This window comes from Bos indicus x Bos taurus, chromosome 21 (genome assembly GCF_003369695.1).
Source record: "Bos indicus x Bos taurus breed Angus x Brahman F1 hybrid chromosome 21, Bos_hybrid_MaternalHap_v2.0, whole genome shotgun sequence".
Lineage (NCBI taxonomy): Eukaryota > Metazoa > Chordata > Mammalia > Artiodactyla > Bovidae > Bos > Bos indicus x Bos taurus.
In genome coordinates this window covers 11,063,294-11,083,376 of record NC_040096.1, presented here as the reverse complement: position 1 = coordinate 11,083,376, position 20,083 = coordinate 11,063,294, and positions in this window count along the sequence as shown.

The following is a 20,083-nucleotide window of genomic DNA, read 5'->3' as shown; positions in this document are numbered from 1 at the left end:
TTTGATCTCTCTTTATGTAACATTTCCTAGAAATGCCAAAATACGGGGTGAAGGAAGCTGTGTATCAAGTTCAGAGCACTTCTAACTTTAGACAGGATTCAATCCCCACCTCGCTCGGCCGACTTGCCCTGTAAGTTTCAGAATCCGGGCTGAAGTGAAGCCACCTTGTGCCACCACAAATGAATACCAGCTGATGACTGGAGAAGTTAAGGGCGAGCCCAGCGATTTTCCACCCTGCTGCAAGTGGGCTGGGACAGACCTTCCTAAGCTGTGCTTCAGGGAGGGAAATGTCAATTAAAGTGCAGGTGCCCCAGTTTCAACAAAAGTCATCAAGAATCACCGTTAGCTTTTATTATACGATATGTGCATTGAAAACATACACACAGGCTCACACAGCTTTTTAATCAGCCTAGCGGCACGGCCAACAGTATAAAGAAAAGTCTCCGCATTTTCAGAAATTGGAATATGAGGTGATTTGTTTCCGCCCTGTTTTTTGAGACCCTGATCACAGATCTCAGGCCATCTTTAGATGAATAGAGAATAGAGTCTCTAGACTCAGAGAATAGAGTTTCCAAATAGTCTAACAAAATCAACAGCTACTCTGGCACTGTCTTCTGAGTGATTGTGTCCCACAAGGAGGAAAAAGAAAAACAACACAACATTATCAAAATGCTATGAATGAGGATATAGGACATCACTATATAATACGCCCCAAACAGCCAGTTCTAACTAGATACCTAGTCAATCTATCGAAAAATATGCATTAATTTTGGCATAAGTTAGGGCAAAGGTCAGAGACCACTTAAAAGAGGAGCACCCAGTGGCTGACCCATATTTGTCTAAAGCATTGGAATTGAGGGGAATGAAAGAGGGGAGTGGCTGCCCTTCAGAAGAGGATTTTAGATTACCAAAGGGGGAAGAAGAGTTGGGGAGGAATAAAATAGGAGGTTGGGATTAACATAGACACACTGCTGCTGCTGCTGCTAAGTCACTTCAGTCGTGTCCGACTCTGTGCGACCCCATAGATGGCAGCCCACCAGGCTCCCCTGTCCCTGGGATTCTCCAGGCAAGAACACTGGAGTGGGTTGCCATTTCCTTCTCCCATGCATGAAAGTGAAAAGGAAAGTGAAGTCGATCAGTAGTATCTGACTCTTAGCGACCCCATGGACTGCAGCCCACCAGGCTCCTCCGTCCATGGGATTTTCCAGGCAAGAGTACTGGAGTGGGGTGCCATTGCCTTCTCCGACAGACACACTACTATATATAAAATAGGTAACCAAAAAGGGCCTACTGTATAACACAAGGAATTAGAATACATATTTTGTGATAACCTATAAGGGAAAAGAATCTGAAAAAGTAATACATCCATATATATGTGTACTTGAATCACTTTGCTGTACACCCGAAATTGTCATAACATTGTAAATCAACCACAAGTACTTCAATTTTTTAAAAAATAAATAATATAGAGGGAAAAAAAAGAAATCTTCCTCCATCAAAAACATGACTTCGCTACTGGTTGGAGTCCAGTGTGGACAAACATAATCATGGTTATCTTTTGAATCCAAAGTTTTCTGTTTTGCCCTAAGACAAGTTCATCATTTCTTCACATTTTGGTATAAACAACTTTCATGCAATTAGCCTAAATTTTCTACAAAACAGCCAAATGAGGGTAAAAGCACAGAAGAAAGAAAGTCACGATTGGGGGTGGAGGGTGAATGTTAATTTGGAGCCAAGAGTATTTCGGGAGAGAGGAGGCCTGGGTAAGGTGTAGCAACAGGGGGCTTGGCATGCCTCAAATATCCAAGGGGCAAGAAAGAGGCAACAGGAGGGGAGAAACATGGGCAGAAAGGGGACCAGGAGAATTCTCAGGACTACTTTTCTCTAGGCTGAAAATTAGCCTAAGATTTGGTTCCACCAAAGATCATCTAGCATATTGTTAAGTCATATATGCTTCTAGATGCTGAGTTTGAAACAAATAGAAAAGCCTGATCAACATGCTAATAATTTAATTTTCAACGGTTCATGTGGAATTTAGCACATAATAGTCATCATTTCATTCTACCACAGGACTACAGTTTCATCAAAGAGCTCAACAGTTTTCCAACCCTAATACGCAAAGATATTCATTTGATTATTTTACCATCAGGAACACAGTAGGCTTCATGTAAATTGGCTAGGAGGTGATTATGGAAAAGATGGAAGGGCAAACATGTCTCAACAGATTCCCCAGAAAATCAGGCCATATGTGATCTTTGGCAACCATATCATGAACGTGGTAAGTCACTGCTGAATCCTGAGGAAATTCTGAAGAAGCAAAGTTTGCAATTTTACCATTGTCATTTGGAAAGTTGAATCTTATTCTCACCTTTACAAAGTGAACTGAAAAAAAAAGTCAACAAAAAAATACAGCTGAAAAATTTGTTGGTTTAATATCATAAACTGAAGAGTACAATATGACATATTTATTCATATGCTTGTTTTCAAATTAAAACAGAAAATAAATGTAAGGACATGCCTATATATTAGGTGACTCCCTTATTTTTATGCAAACATTTGAATCTTTTTACAGAAAGCCGTTTGGAAGCCCAACAGAGATCTACTGATATTCTAACACTCGTTCACGAAATCTGAAATTAAAAAAAACAATGTAATTTTAATCATCATGAGGTTTCTGTTGGTAATTTCTCCAATTTTCAGACACAGAAAGAAACATCAAAGAATGGTAATACATTTGTAGAATTCTCAGGGTGCTTTGGGGTGAGTGTCGGGGGTGAAGGGAGTGAGGAAAAAGAGTGGTAAAATCAGTGACAAGTGATTAATAGTTCAAAGTTCCTGATGGCTTTTCTATGAGGAACAGACCTAAGGGGAATAGGATGAAATAGAACAGATATCCTCAATTAGCTTGTCCACACTCTCTCTGGGGTTCTGAAGGAGTATGCTCTCAAGGTGGAAGGGCATTTCAAGCCCCAAGCTCTCAAAGGCACTCCTCACATTTGGATGTCTCTGGATTCTGTTTGGTTATTGCTTCTCTCTCCGGGCAGCAAGCAGAGACATTGTTACAAAAAGAAGGGTTGTTATTGTTGCTGTTTAAGCGTTAAGTCGAGCCTGACTCCTCTGTAACCCTATGGACTGTAGCCTGCCAGGCTCCTCTGTCAATAGGATTTCCCAGGCAAGAATACTGGAGTAGGTTGCCATTTCCTTCTCCAAAGGATCTTAGCAGCCCAGGAATTGAACCTGCATCTCCTGCTTGGTGGGTGGATTCTTTACCACTGAGCTACCTGGGAAAGCCCAAAAAGAAGGGTGTAGGTAGGCAATCCCTTGTAGCTGAAAGAGTATTCCTTTCAAGCCCCACGACTCCCAGTCAAATCATTTAACCTTTCCTAGCCTCTGTCTTCGAGCGACTTCACTTTCATTTTTCACTTTCATGCATTGGAGAAGGAAATGGCAACCCACTCCAGTGTTCTTGCCTGGAGAATCCCAGGGACAGGGGAGCTTGGTGGGCTGCCGTCTATGGGGTTGCACAGAGTCGGACACGACTGAAGCGACGTAGCTGCAGCAGCAGCAGCAGCCTCAGTCCTCACATCTGTGAAATGGAAACTTTATTTTGCTCTAGGATGAGGTTTGCAGGTGAAACATATTAAAACCTGTAAGGCATTATGTGCATGGATGGAACTGTTATTATTCCAGGTTTCTCTCTCTCTGCTCTGTTTAGTTCACATGTGCCCACAGCTAAACAAAAAACCCCAGGACATATGTTTTGTCTATTATGAAGGCTCACTGGTGGATTCAATTTCACTGTCCTCCGTGTTGAATCCTTTCCTTTGTCTGCTTTTCAGTTGACGGAGACATTTCACAACCGACCATGTTCAGAGACTCCAACTTAAAAGAAGGCAACTTAAAAAAAGTAAATATGAATCAGTACAAATCTCCAGAAACATAAAATAAACCTCACCAGCTTTCTACCACTAGTCAATGTCTCCGAAACCCAACTCAAACTCAGTGAAAAGAGCATTCCTTGAAAGTCGGGCTCGACCTCAAGTGTGCACATCCTTTATGCAAAAAACCAAATTAGTTTCCATATCCGGGTCAATTTTAAATCAAAATCAATTGATGGATAAGGAAGCTATTCCAAAAACAAGAGGCTACAAAAAACAAACAAAAAATCCTCCCCGTGCACCTGCTGGAGACGCTGTGTTGCAGGCTCCAGGTTTCCAGCCTAACCTATATTTGATAGGGTGTTGTTGCAGCTGTGGGACCAAGGTGGTTTATTTAAGTGGCTCCAAATGCCTGTCAGTGTGGCAACCAGCTGAATACATAAAACAGGCTCTCCAAACCCTTTATGGCCCAGGGTCAGAGTAAATGGAATAATAAAATCCAAATGCTTTTGTCTCATTTTCCATCACCCAACCCTTCTGCATAAATCTGCAGCTTCGCGGTGACCTTCATGTTCCGTGCGGGATGAGGCCGCGGGTTGGCGATACATTTGGTCTGCGTCTTAGGTCTTTAAAAGCTTTTTCCAATTAATTTTAACTGGCTTCCATAAGGATCAAGAACAGCTTCCTCCCTCCCGCCACCCTCCCCTCCCACCTTTTTAACCAGCCAAGTGGCAGAATGCTCTGGAGTCATACAACAGGTATCAACCCCATTATGCCCCGGACTGCCAAAGGCAAAAACCTGATTCCAAGTACCCGGATGTCTTCTGAAAGGCGCTACGTATCCTGATTTCCGCACCACAGAGATCGTCTTGGATTTTATCTGGTGGCCTCATCTCTAGCTTCTGCCTCTCTATGCAAAGTGGGAAACGTATTACAAAGTCCTAACTACAACCCTGGAGATGAGGGTGTTTGTGTTTGGAGAGAGCTGTTCAGTTGTTCGTGTAGGCATGTGGAAACACAGTGATACAAAACTGCGATGTCAGATAGGCTTGTCATCTTCCAAAGACCAAGAGAGGAACAGAGAATGAGTATTGCAGAACCTGTGAGAAGCCCAGAGGACTGGAAGAGCAGGGTCCCAAGAAGCTGTGACTTGATGTCTCTTCCTGTCATCTGTGGCTCCTGAACTTAAGAAAGCAACAGCCCAGCAGGAAGCAACAGGAGGCACCTTTATTTTCATTCACCAGAGAAGTTCAGCTTCACGCCACACATTTATTTACTGCGTCATTTCTTTGTGCTAGCTGTGACTCAGACCTCAATAAGACACAATTCCCATTTGCCCAAGTGTCCATCGTCTACTGGGAAGGCAACGGTCATAGAACTTGGCTAGAAAATAAATGTGATTCACATTGAAAAGCTTATTATTTTGGGGAAGGGAGCATTTAAATAAGAACTTTCAGCACAGAGGGATAAATTAGGATGGATAAGGAAGCTATTCCAAAAACAAGGGGCCACAAAAAACAAACAAAAAATCCGCTGCACATTTCATCACTTTCCATTCCACACTTGGGGAAGCCAGAATCGGTTAAACATAAGGCAAAAAGAAGCTACGTGAAGGTGACATTTTTTATTGTTTCAATGGCTGATGAACTAAATAAAACGGAAAATTTGGGTCAAGCTTAGGAGAAAAGGTTCCCTGGACTAGAGTCACTGTCATTCCTATCCTCTAAGTTTGATCTGTGTAAGAACCTGGAGTGAGGGATTCAAAAGTCTAAAATACACATACAGACACTACTCTGCATAAAATAGATAATCAGCAAAGGCCACCTGTCTAGCGTATAGCACAGGGAACTCTACTCAATATTTTGTAACAACTTATTAGGGAATAGAATTTTTAAAAATATATATGTCTGTGTATAACTGACTCACTTTGCAGTATACCTGAAACTGACACAACATTGTAAATCAACTATACGCCAAAAAAATAAAAAAAACAAACAAAAAACAACTCTCAGTCCTTTGTTTCTACCAACGGTTTGGGTTCCCTAATCACCACCACCCGTTCTGGCCCCGCCTGCCATCACATTGGACACACTTCCGTTTTGTCTTGGTTCTGCCACTTTTTTTTCTTATTTCTAAAGGTCTATTCCCTTTCCTTATATATGCTTCTGCCTCTTCATCATTTTTGCCTCTAGAAAATGCAAAGAATATATAAAATAGGAAACATAAAAACGAAATCTGAAAATATACTTAAAAATTCTGTTCTGTTTCATAAACCTATAGAATATTGGACCAAGAATTGGTCTTGGAATCCATTTGGTTTTGACCTCCTTCATTTGGCAGGAATAAAGGAAACCTGAGGAAATAGGTTCTAATCAAGAGATACATTGTCCAAAGCCATAAAATCAGTTAGCGGAAAGGCTGGCTGACCATATTCCACAACTGCCTTGTATTCAACTTTTACTCTGAATTGGCACTATGGTGAGTGCTTTCTAAATGGAGCTCCGTTAACTACCAACTTTTCTGTTCAATAATTCTTTTGCCAGTGTGCTGAGTCTGAGTCACTGCGTTTCATCACTTTCCATTCCACACTTAACTAACCCAGAATCAGTGAAACATAAACCAAAAAGAAGCTACGTGAAGGTGACATTTTTATTGTTTCAATGGCTGATGAACAAAATAAAACAGAAAATTTGAATCAAGCTTAGGAGAAAAGGTTCCCTGGACTACAGTCAGTATCATGTCTATGATCTGAGTTTGATCTATGTTAGAGGGTGAGGGATTGAAAGGTCTAAAGCGATGGATGCCAGAAAAGAGATTTCAACATACATTTTTAAAATTGATTAAAAGGCTTAGCCTTGTGTAAATCAGTCCTGAAATTATTTAATAAGGTCTTTGAATGGTCCCACTTAAAGGACCAGGCATAAAGTCAGCAATGATGGGTCAAAATGTATATATCCTGTGTGTTTTCCTGCTTTGCAGGGAGTTCACCCACAAATGAATGAAATAATGGAATCCTGCAGCCCTTGCATGTCATCTGTGTATACTCATTGAATCATCTTCATTCAAATTCAGCATGGATAATTCCACTGGAAAGAGAACTAAAAGATTTTTTTCAAGACAACCACTGAATTTCTTTTTCTTTGCTTCTCTTACCATTTTGAAAAACATTTTTCACTTTTCCTTCTGGTTTTAATGGCTCGTTTTTTAAAAATATTTATTATAAAGTATATTTTATCATATAAATTTTATTTAAAGTCTTTATCCCATATAAAGTATTACAAAATATGTAATATCCAAATGAATCTCTTGCGATTCTGAGGATGGCTGTGTGGTGTCATGAGTGTGAAATTTCAGTAAAAATATCTTTGGGTTCAAAATGCACCTGAACAAACCTAAACAGGTTGTCTTAAAACTCTCTGATCATCAGTTTTCTCACCTGTGAAATGTGGATACTAAAACAAACCTTGCAAGGTTGTCAATAAGGATTACATGAGATAACATAAATTATGGATGTATATGATTCATGCAGAGAAGGCAATGGCACCCCACTCCAGTACTCTTGCCTGGAAAATCCCATGGATGGAGGAGCCTGGTAGGCTTCAGTCCATGGGGTCGCTAAGAGTCGGATACGACTGAGTGACTTCATTTTCACTTTTCACTTTCATGCATTGGAGAAGGAAATGGCAACCCACTCCAGTGTTCTTTCCTGGAGAATCCCAGGGATGGGGGAGCCTGGTTAGCTGCTGTCTATGGGGTCGCACAGAGTTGGACATGACTGAAGTGACTTAGCTTAGCTTAGCTATACGATTCATGGGGTTGCAAAGAGTCAGACACGACTGAGCAACTGAACTGAACTGAACTGAATGTATGTAATGGGTCAGTCAGTCAGTCAGTTCAGTCACTAAGTCATGTCTGACTCCTTGTGATGCCATGGACTGCAGCACGCCAAGCTTCCCTGTCCATTACCAAATCCCAGGACTTGCTCAAACTCATGTCCATCGAGTCGGTGATGCCATCTCGATGACGAGATCCAACCATCTCGTCCTCTGTCATCCCCTTCTCCTACTGCCTTGAATCTTTCCCAGCATCAGGGTCTTTTCCAAAGACTCAGTTCTTCGCATCAGGTGGCCAAAGTATTGGAGTTTCAGCTTCAGCATCAGTCCTTCCCATGAATATTCAGGATTTCCTTTAGGATTGACTTGTTTGCAGTCCAAGGGACTCTCAAGAATCTTCTCCAACACCACAGTTCAAAAGCATCAATTCTTCAGCACTCAACTTTCTTTATAGTCCAACTCTCACATCCATACATGACTATTGGAAAAACCGTACCCTTGACTAGATGGCCTTTGTCGGCAAAGTGATGTCTCTGCTTTTTAATATGCTGTCTAGGTTGGTCATAGCTTTTCTTCCAAGGAGCAAGTGTCTTTTAATTTCATAGTTGCAGCCACTATCTGCAGTGATTTTGGAGCCCGAGAAAACAAAGCCTGTCACAGTTTCCATTGTTTCCTCATCTATTTGCCATGAAGTGATGGTACCAGATACCATGATCTTAGTTTTTTGAATGTTGAGTTTTAAGCCAGCCTTTCACTCTCCTCTTTCACTTTCACCAACAGGCTCTTTAGTTCTTCTTTGCTCTCTGCCATAAGGGTGGTGTCATCTGCATATCTGAGGTTATTGATATTAAAGAGGTATATATATAATGGGTACATAATAACAATCTGTCTCTCTCTATCCCACTCCCCTCTCTCTTACACACGCTCACACACACATACACGTATATACACATACACACTAATGTGTGATTTTACTGCTGTCTTCTTTTCCCATGTAACACCCAAATAACTATTGGCAGGTATGAACCCTTTTGCCAGGCTAAATGCTCTCAGTTGCTTTGACTGTTTCATATTCCCTCAAAACCTACATCTCCTCTGGGTTTCCTCCAATTTTCTAATATCTTTCTCAAATAAGTGGACATTACTTTTATTCATGGGTTAACTAACAGGGAAAAAGATACTTAATAGGGAAAATGTAAAAATGTTGTCACTCAGTCTCGTCCAACTCTTTGTGACCCCATGGACTGTCGCCCGCCAGGCTCCTCTGTCCATAGGATTCTCCAGGCAAGAATACTGGAGTAGGTAGCCTTTCTCTTCTCCAGGAAATCTTTCTGATCCAGGGATCAAATCTGGGTCTCCTGCATTGCAGGCAGATTCTTTTACCATCTCAGCCACCGGAGAAGCCCACTTAATAGGGAACTTTGCATTAATTCAGCCTAATGTACATCAAAGTCTGGTAGCTCACTCTATCTAGGAAGAGCATGGCCAATTTGTAACTTAGGAAAAAAGGATAGTCAATATTATTCTGTCCCTTGGACATGGCCTGGCATGGTCATAGCTGACTGCCCACTGTCCACATTACACAATTAAAAGCACAAGCCCTACCATTTCTAAATTTGAATCAACTGTAAAATGCTCCCTACTTACTTCCTCTGGCACATATCTCTGTTAGTTGTAAAAAATTTTGTAGGCTCAAAAATCCCTTTTGTATATAAAATCGAATTTTTCAGATGAGCTTTTAACAAAATGAAAGGAATCTGTAACAGATGAGCCCAGTTTCTCTTAAGTCAAATGTAGATTTTAGAAATAGGGAACCAAATGTTTTGTCCAAAACTTAAAGTCTTCTTCGTGGATGGAGATAACTTTACATCATATCAATAGAACTGACCAGAGTCTGGGAAAGCATAGATTCTTTTCAGGCTGTAACTCTATTACTTATACCAGCAAGCCTTGGCTTTCACCCACTTTGACCTCTGGGGATGTCTGCGTGTGTGTACTTAGTTGCTTCAGTCATGTCCAGCTCTTTGCCACCCTATGGACTGTAGCCTACCAGGGTCTTCTGTCCACAGGATTCTCCAGGCAAGAATACTGGACTGAGTTGCAAAGCTCTCCTTCAAGGGATCTTCGTAACCCAAGGATCAAACCCACATCTCTTACATCTCCTGGAGGCAGGTTCTTTAATACTAGAGCCACCCGGGAAGCCCACTGAGGAAGAGTGGAGGGCTCCTGAAAGAATGAAGCGGCTGGGCTAAAGCAGAAACAAACTCAGTTGTGGACATTACTGGTGGTGAAGCCAAAGTCTAATGCTGTAAAGAAAAATATTGCATAGGAACCTGGAGTGTTAGGTCCATATGATGCTGGAAGATGAGTCCACCAGCTCAGAAGGTGACCAGTTCTCTGAAGATCTACAACACCTTCCAGAACTACCACCCAAAAAAGATGTCTTCATCATAGGGGATTGGGATGCAAAAGTAGGAAGTCAAGAGATACCCAAAATAAGGCTAACAGAGTTTTGTCAAAAGCACACTCTGGTCATAGCAAGCACCTTTTTCCAACAGCATAAGAGATGACTTTACACATGGACATAACCAGATGGTCAGTACCAAAATCAGATCGATTATATTCTTTGTAAACAAAGATGGAGAAGCTCAATACAGTCAGCCAAAACAAGACGTGAAGCTGACTGTGGCTCAAATCATGAGCTCATTATGGCAAAATTCAGGCTTAAGTGGAAGAAAGTAGGGAAAACTACTAGGCTCTTCAAATACGACCTAAATCAAACTCCTTATGATTATACAGTGGAGATGATGAATAGATTAAAGGAATTAAATCTGGTAGATGGAGTGCCTATAAAACAATGGACAGAGATTCATAACATTGTACAGGAGGCAGTGACCAAAACTATCCCCAAGAAATGCAGGAAGGCAAAGTGATTGCCTGAGGAGGCTTTACAAATACATGAGGAAAGAAGAGAAGTGAAAGGCAAGGGAAAAAGAGAAAGATACACCCAACTGAATGCAGAGTTCCAGAGAATAGCAAGGAGAGATGAAGTCTTCTTAAATGAACAATACAAAAAAAAAGAGGAAAACAATAGAACGGGAAAGACTAGAGGTCTCTTCAAGAAAATTGAAGATATCAAGGGAACATTTCATGCAAGGATGAACACAATAAAGAACAGATATGGAAGAACCTAACAGAAGCAGAAGAGATTAAGAGGAGGTGGCAAGAACGAACAGAAGAACTGTACAAAAATAGATCTTAATGACTGAGATAACCACAATGGTGTGTTCGCTTACCTAGAGCTAGATACTCTGGAGTGTGAAGTCAAGTGGGCCATAGGAAGCATTACTGCGAACAAAGTTAGTGGAGGTGATGGAATTCCAGCTGAGCTATTTCAAATCCTGCAAGATGATGCTGTGAAAGCACTGCACTCAATATGTCAGCACATTTGGAAAACTCATCAGTGGCCACAGAACTGGAAAGGGTCAGCTTTCATTTCAATCCCAAAGAAAGGCAATACCAAAGAATGTTCATACTACCATACAATTGTGCTCATCTCACATGCTAGTAAGTTTATGCTCAAAATCCTTCATGCTAGGCTTCAGCAACACATGAACTGAGAACTTCCAGATGTACAAGCTAGGTTTCAAAGAGGCAGAGGAACCAGGAATCAAATTGCCAACATTCTTTGGATCACAGAATAAACAAGGGAGTTGCAGAAAAACATCTGTTTCTGCTTCATTGACTGTGTTAAAGCCTTTGAATCTGTAGATCACAACAAACTGTGGAATATTCTTAAAGAGATGGGAGTACCAGATCACCTTCCTTGTCTCCTGAGAAACCTGTAGGCAAGTCCGAAAGCAACAGTTAAAATCAGACATGGCACAACTGACTGGTTGCAAATTGGGAAAGAAGTGTGACAAGGCTGCATACTGTCACTCTGCTTATTTAATTTATATGCAGAGTACATCATGTGAAATGCCAGGCTAGATGACTCACAAGTTGAAATCAAGATTTCCAGGAGAAATATCAACAACTTCAGATATGCAGATGATACTACTCTAATGGCAGAAAGTGAAGAGGAACTAAAGAGCCACTTGATGAGGGTGAAAGAGGGGAGTGAAAAAGCTGGCTTGAAAGAAAGTGAAAGTGTTAGTCACTCAGTTATGTCCTACTCTTTGCAATCCCATGAATTGTAGCCTGCTTCTGTCCATGAAATTCTCCAGGCAAGAGTACTGGAGTAGGTGACCCTTCCCTTCTCCCGGAGACCTTCCCTCACCAGGGATCAAATCAGGGTCTCCTGCATTGCAGGTAGATTCTTTACTGTCTGAGCCACCAGAGGCTTGAAACTCACATTAAGAAAAATTAAGGTCATGGCATCCAGTCCCATCAATTCATGGCAAATAGGAGGGGAAAAAGTGAAGCAGTGACAGATTTTATTTTCTTGGGCTCCCAAATCACCGTGGATGGTGACTGCAGCCTTGAAATTAAAAGACACTTGCTCCTTTAAAGGAAAGCTATGACAAACCTAAACAGTGTATTAAAAAACAGAGACATCACTGCTGACAAAGGTGCATGTAGTCAAAACTATGGTTTTTCCAGTAGGCATGTTCTGATGTGAGAGGCGGTCCATAAAGAAGGCTAAGGACCAAAGAATTGATGCTTTCGAATTGTGATTCTGGAGTAGACCCTCAAAAGTCCCTTGGACAACAAGGAGCTCAAGCCAGTCAACCCTAAAGGAAATCAACCCTGAATATTCATTGGAAGCACTGATGCTGAAGCTCCAATATTTGGCCACCTGATGCAAATAGTTGACTCATTGGAAAAGACCTTGATGCTGGGAGAGATTGAAGCCTAAAAGAGAAGAGGTCAACAGAGAATGAGATGGTTAGATAGCATCACCGACTCAATGGATGTGAATTTGAGTAAATTCTGGGAGACAGCGGAGGCCAGAAGAACCTGGTGTGCCATGGGGTTGCACAGAGTTGGACACGAGTTAGTAACTGAACAGCAACAACAAACAGATTTAGAGAAATGAAATGTAAAAGCCATTTTTAATGGATTGCTTGGAATTTCTCTGGTGATCCAGTGGCTAAGACTCCATGCTTCCAATGCTCGGGGCCCAGGTTTGATCCTTGGTCAGGAAACTAGATTCCATGTGCTTCAATTAAAAAAGTCTTCATGCCACAACTAAGACCTGGCTCTGCTAAATAAAGAAATTATTAATTAATTTAAAAAATAGGATTGCTCTGAGAAGAGATGATGGTGTGGGACATTGGCCTTGCCTGAAGCCTTTGTGCTAAAACTAAAATGTTTATGGTCCAACTTAATTTTTGTGTTGCACAGAAAAGTCTAGCTAGAAAATGAAAATATCAAAGTGTTCATTTTCTTTCAGGCCTGAGGGTGTTCATATGTGTGTATTTGTGTGTGTGGTTATTGTTGTGTGTGTTTCTTGTGCTTAAGTGTGTACATTGGTGTGTGTGTATATAATCATGTGTGTGTGATTGTGTGTGTGTACCTTTTCATTTACTCATTTTTTTAGATTCATGTATCTCACACTGGCATGCTAGTAATGCCCTGATTTTTCATGGTGCTTCCAGATTGCAAAGCTCTTGCCTCCTTTCATCTCTTCCTTTGATACAAAAAAAAAAAAACTGTCAACAAATGTTTGGGTATAGACAGAATTTCATTTCACTGATCAGTTTTAATTATATTTGTTTTAGTTTGGGAAGACTTTGAACAAAAATGGAGTTCCACAGAAATTACAGGACAGTATGAAGTCAAAACCTGGGATTTACTGATACTAACACCTGCTCTACCATAGTATGACCTGTTTGGCTCAGGAAGGCCTCTATAAATTTCAGTATCTCACATAAAGTAACTAACGAATTCTTATTGGATATAAGATATTTTGTATTAATGATCTCAGATAAATTCTCTCAGTGAAGTTGTAGAGTAGGAATTATTGTGCCCATTTGTTGAAGAGAAAATTTAATATAGGAAAGTTGTGTAATTTTTCCAGTGAATCACAATTAGGCTGTAGCAAAGCTGAACTTCAAGCTCCTTATCTCAGTGGTTTTTTAACCCTGTGCTCTTCCCATCACCAAACCTCATTGCTCCCAGTCATCTATTCACCTCTGGAGGTGTTCATGCGTCTCACTCCTCCTCCTAGTCCCTCAAGATTCACTTTTAGAAGGAAGCTAGAAAACTTCAACCATATCCATGGACTGACTCCAGAGAGAAATTACTGGTTTGCCTCTGCCTTCATTCCAGCAGTTAGATATGCTTCAGAAATGACACGCTGAGAAGTTACCAAAACGAAAAGCTCACTTGCCCACCACAGCTTGATAACAACCCCTTGTTGGCCTTATTCCCAACTTAGCCAAGACCCGCCTATACAAACCATGTAAAAAGCTTATTAGAGGTGAGCACATATCACATCAATTTCACTAGAAGACTAAGATAGTTAACTTGGATAAAAATATTTCAAATTCACTCGTTTTTAAAAAAATTTGCAAAATATTTAATAAATAAAATTAGGCAATAAAAATATCTGCCTAATAAAAAATATTGCCTAATAAAATAACCACCAATGAGAGCCATAATTTTTGCTGGAAAGAAGTAGATTCTAATTCTAAATGTTTTAATAACATGGCACAACAAGTGAAAAATAAGCCAGGCTATTGGAGAAGGCAATGGCAGCCCACTCCAGTACTCTTGCCTGGAAAATCCCATGGACAGAGGAGCCTGGTAGGCTGCAGTCCATGGGGTCGTGAAGAGTCGGACACGACTGAGCGACTTCACTTTCACTTTTCACTTTCACACATTGGAGAAGGAAATGGCAACCCACTCCAGTGTTCTTGCCTGGAGAATCCCAGGGACGGGGGAGCCTGGTGGGCTGTCGTCTATGGGGTCGCACAGAGTCAGACACAACTGAAGCGACTTAGTAGTAGTAGTAGTATAACATAAGAACATGAAATAAAGAGATGACAAGGGTGCATGAGGATGTCAGGGGCTATTACATACTCTTACCATGTGATCCAGTGATAGTACTAAGTGATATTTACCCAAATGAATTGGAGAATTACGTCTACACAAAATCTGCATACAATGTCTCATGCATGCATGCTAAGTCACTTCAGTTGTGTCTGACTCTGTGCAATCCTGTGGAATGCTAGGCTCCTCTGTCCATGAGATGCTCCAGGCAGGAATACTGGAGTGAATAGCAGCTTTATTCAGTTACCCTTCAGCAGGTAAATGGGTAAGTAAATTGTGGTGCATCCGAAAAAGGGAATATTATTCAGAACTAAAAAGAAAAGAACTATCAACCATGAGGAGACATGGAAGGATCTTAAATGCATGTCACTAAGTGAAAGAAGCCAATTTGAAAAATCTACATCTGTATGATTCCAGGCATATGACATCCTGGAAAAGACAAAACTATGGAGAGAGTAAAAAGATCAGGGGTTGCCGGGAGTTATGGGGAGGGAGGGATGGCTAGGAGAAGCACAGAGGGTTTTAGGGCAATGAAACGAGTCTACATGTTACTGTAACGGTGGATGCGTGTCATCACACACTTGTCAAAACCCACAGAATGAACAATATTTAGAGTGAACCATAATGTAAATGATGGACTTTGGGTGATTACGACGTGTCACCGTGTGCTCATCAATTATCATAAATATACCCCTCTGGTGGGGGATGCTGATAATGAGAAAGGTTGTACCTTTGGGGGAACAGATTTATGGGGACTCTAGAAACTTGTCTCCCAATTTTGCAGTGAACCTGCTCTAAAAAATAAAACTGATGAATTAAAAATTCAGGTTTTCATTCCCTCATTTCAGTTGCCAGTCTATAACTAAAAATAAAAATGAAGTAATTATTTAAAAGTGAAAGGAGACACCTTTGGTGATGAGGAGCTCTCCTATTGCCTAATATACACTTATTTCATGACCTCATCCCTGGACAGGAAATGGTTTATAAGCCTGCAGTGTTCTCCTTTGGCCCAAGTCGGGATATACGCAGGTTGGCTGTCATGCTCTTTGGCATTGCCAGGCCTCTTCAACTGGTCTATGTCAGAAGTCTAGTGACAGGGAGTTCTTTCCAGAAGCTGCTTCTGGAACATCTGGCTGCCCAGATCAAGTGTGCTGGCCATTTAACTTCACATTATGGGGCCAATAAAAAAGGCAGAGCACGAAAGAATTGATGCTTTCAAACTGTGGTGTTGGAGAAGGCTCCTGTGAGTCCCTTGGGCTGCAAGGAGAGCAAACCAGTCAATCTTAAAAGAAATCAACCCTGAATAGTATTTGGAAGGACTGATGCTGAAGCTGAAACTCCATACTTTGGCCTCTGATGCCAACAGCTGACTCATCGGAAAAATCCTGATGCTGGGAAAGATTGAAGGCAGAAGGAGAAGGGAGCGACAGAGGATGAAATGGTTGGATGACATCATTGACTCAATGGACATGAACTTGGCAAACTCTGGGAGATGGTGAGGGACAGGGAAACCTGGTGTGCTGTAGTCCATGGGGTCGCCAAGGGTTGGACTCAACTTGGTTGACTGAACAACAGCAATTACAACAACAAACGGCCAAACATCTGGCCAGAGCCCAGTAGACAGCCAAAAGGGAGGTGAAGGAGAGGAAATGTCCAAGAGGATGAGAGAAGATAGGGAGGAGAGGAGGAGATTTTTCTGAGGTTTGGAGTTTTACTAAGTACCAGTAGTCAGAAGTACTGCATCCCAGTCTTCAGTGCTCAGGAAGTTCTGCTCATCATGCCTAGCACACTGGTCGAAGTCTGGGGACCCTGGGACAAAGGTAAGCAGTAAGGAGCAGCTCTAAAAGGCTTCTTTTATTAGCCGGCCACCACATGCTTCTCCTTAAGACAGCTTCATATCAATGTCATTGTTCCACTTGAGATGGAGAAAGGCCGTGTTAGAATGAAACATGTGGGGGTGTCCAGGGACACCAGTAGGAAATCTCCTCTGCAAAGAGTTTATGGCCGAGCCCTGTTGTGCTTTGTGTCAATTGCTTTCAACGTGGAGGTCAGACACAGGAGCCAGGAGACTTTTCCTCTTGAAGGTAAACGTGTGTTTATTGTCTATAGACAACCTTGTCCTGACTACAAAAGATTACCCATTCTACCTGGGCTGCAGTGTTCTTGAGAAGACTCTACTTTTCTGATGAGTCCATCAGGGAGCCAGGCTGAGGCATATAAACGAAGAAGAGAGAATTTTAAGTCCTTCCAAATGACATGGGCCAGCAGATGATTAGGCAATGGCCACCTGCCTCTCTTGAGAACAGGTAACAGCTATCCAAGAATATCACAAGAGGCCACTCCTGTTCTCAGTGACCAGGGGAAGGGAGTTTTGTCCTTGGAGCTAATGAAATGGTTATAAATGATCACCGTTTTGGCTTTAGTTGCATCCCAAAGTGACAGAATATAACCACATCTATGAAATTATGCTGAACCTTAAGGAGCATGGTCGCCATTCCTGAACCAAGCTCTCTAGGGACAGTTTCACAATTCCTATATTTAGGAGCATCAGAAAGATAGATTCACTCCTCAGTCCTTCTTCGGAAACAGCACAGAGGGCCCAGAGCCTCCATATCACATGGTCCGTGTAGAATGAATCACCAGGACAAAAGTTCTTTGAAATAAGAACCTGAGGTCAAATGCCCTGGTAGAAGCAGGAGCCGCTAAAGTGACAGTGAAAATAGTGTGTATCTGACTTCGCTAGGCTTTCAGACCTCTGTTCTGCATAGAACTTGGAGCCTTCCCAGGAACTGCTAGTGATGGAGTGGGGCATTTTCCATTTGGAGTGGTGATTTTTATTATTATTACAGGCTTTTGTCAGTATTACAGAAATTGAGGAGAGAAAAAGAAAAGGGACTAATCACAAATGCTATTTACCAAACCACATTAGTCAAAATACTGCATTTTAAAACCCCTTAAGTTGTTATACATCATCATATAAGTCATCGCCAAGTAGTAATACAAATTCTTGAGAGTTATGTTGACATGGAATTTGTCAGCCGAAGTGCTGGAAAATTTACCTCTGCTCATATATCTGTAGTCATATCCTCCAAAGAAATTAACATATCATAACGCTAATATTTCAAGGTAATGTTTTCTCATGAGGATGCCATATTTTATCAGTTAATATCATCTGTGTAAAAAACTATTCAATTATAGTATCAAGCTATATATGATTAATATTGATTTCAGTATGGCAACAGTGACTTTGCAAGGCATGAGAGTTTTCCAGGCCACTCTGCAGAGAACCTGGGAAAAGAAATAAATTCATTTTCTGCTAAATAAATAAAGGTAAGTGAGCTTGGAACTCATGGAAAAAAAGTTAATAGACCCACTGAGAGCCAGCTGTCTTTACTAACAGTTCCAAAGCTTAGGAATTCTTCAAGGCAGGATTAGGGGTAGGGGCTCTGTGGAAGCCCCCGAGGTACGGTGAAGTTGAATGGCAATGGAAAGTGGGAACAAGTCCCTTTAAAAGTGCATGCAGATTGGAAGGCTGCAAGGACTCATCATCACAAAGAATTAGGGAAAATTGAAGAAGAATACCTAGTGTGTGTGTGTGTTTACAATTTGTTCCCCAAAGCCATATATATAAATGGCTTCCCTGGTGGCTCAGCCAGGGAAGTGTTCACTAGAATACTCCTGCCAATGCTGGAGATGCAAGAGACATCAGTTCGATCCCTGGATCAGGAAGATCCCCCGGAGAAGGAAATGGCAACCCACCCTAATATTTTTGCCTGGAAAATTCCATGGATAGAGGAGCCTGGTGGGCTACAGTCCATGGGGTTGCAAAGAGTTGGTTGGACATGACTAAGCACCCACACACACACACACACACAATATGTCTTTACTGTCCTTGCTGTTCATTCTTTTCACTTTTTGTTATCATTATCTTCTCCATAACTCTCTGGTTCTCTTCTTCATCACCTGCCTGCCTTCTCTGAAGTTGTACCACATGCCTTTTAACCCCTACCTACTTTATACCTCCAAGATTTCCCTCCAAGTTCTAAAAATACCTCCTGAAATCTCAACCCTTCAGAAGGGCTTCCTGACTACTTCAATATTTACCAGAGTATTGCTTCCTACATAAACTCATGTCTACTTCTCCAGCTCTTGACCATCTTTTGTCAACTTGCTTGCCTGTAACTTAAATTCACTCATATGAATGAACTCATATTAGTAAATTAATTTCACTCATTTGCACTCATATATGCAAAATAAATACACATATCCACAGATTCCCTGGTAGTTCAGCTGGTAAAGAATCCACTTGCAGTGTGGGAGACCCTGGTTTGATTCTTAGGAGAAGGGACAGGCTACCCCCTCCTGGTATTCCTGGGCTTCCCTCATGGCTCAGATGGTAAAGAATCAGCCTACAATGTGGGAGACCTGGGTTTGATCCCTGGGTTAGGAAGATCCCTTGAGGAGGGCATGGATTCGGATCCCAGACCTAAAGCAGGTAAGGAGGGTTATCCCTGAAAGAGCCAGAAAGCTTTACTTTGCTTCACTGACAAAAACATAAGAGTAACCAGTCACTCTGTAAACTCAGGCCATTGGTCTTGATGAAACTCAAACTTGAGAAGGTGGCCACCAGAGTTCTGATTCCAAACAAGAAGCTATGAGCTAGTATTCTGCCATATCTGAGTCTAAGGTATAACCAGAGGTATCAGAATATGAGTAAACAATCTTCATTCATCTGAGCATGTCATTGAGAGGTGATGCCTTAAACTCAAGTGTCTTCTGAGTGTAGGTAGTTAACAAATTAAGTGTGCAGAGTGGAGAACTGTGTAGTTTTAAATGGTTAGTAGTAACTTATTTGTTCTACATAGGACTAGTCTAGCATTATGATATTTTCTGAAAAGAAAAATCTACATCTGGATTTTTGTGTGTAATCTTTCCACTAAATATTAGAGATTTGATATAGCTTAAATAATTCATAATCTGCAGTCTAGATCTGATCTATAGTTTGCAGTTTGATGTAGATCTGTTTACTTCCTGCTCCTTCCCATCACTCAAAGCGTTGACAAGCATGGAATGAGCATGGCCTACCGTTGGTAGGCCACATGTAAAGCAGTTTAGATTTATTGCTTTACAATAGCATATGAGATTAATAAACAATCTCTTCCCATTTATCTATTTTATCCCACTTTCCCAAAGGGTCTTCAAGAAGTATTGCTTCTACCAACGGCTAACAGTTATTTTTTGAAAAAATTCCACTATCATGTAAGTCTTGGAAATGTTGATTAAAATAGTGGAAAGGAGATAGGAGTTCTGAACGACAGTAGGAGAAGATCACGATACTCTTTTTCTAAAAATCAATGCTAAAACTGGGCAAAATTA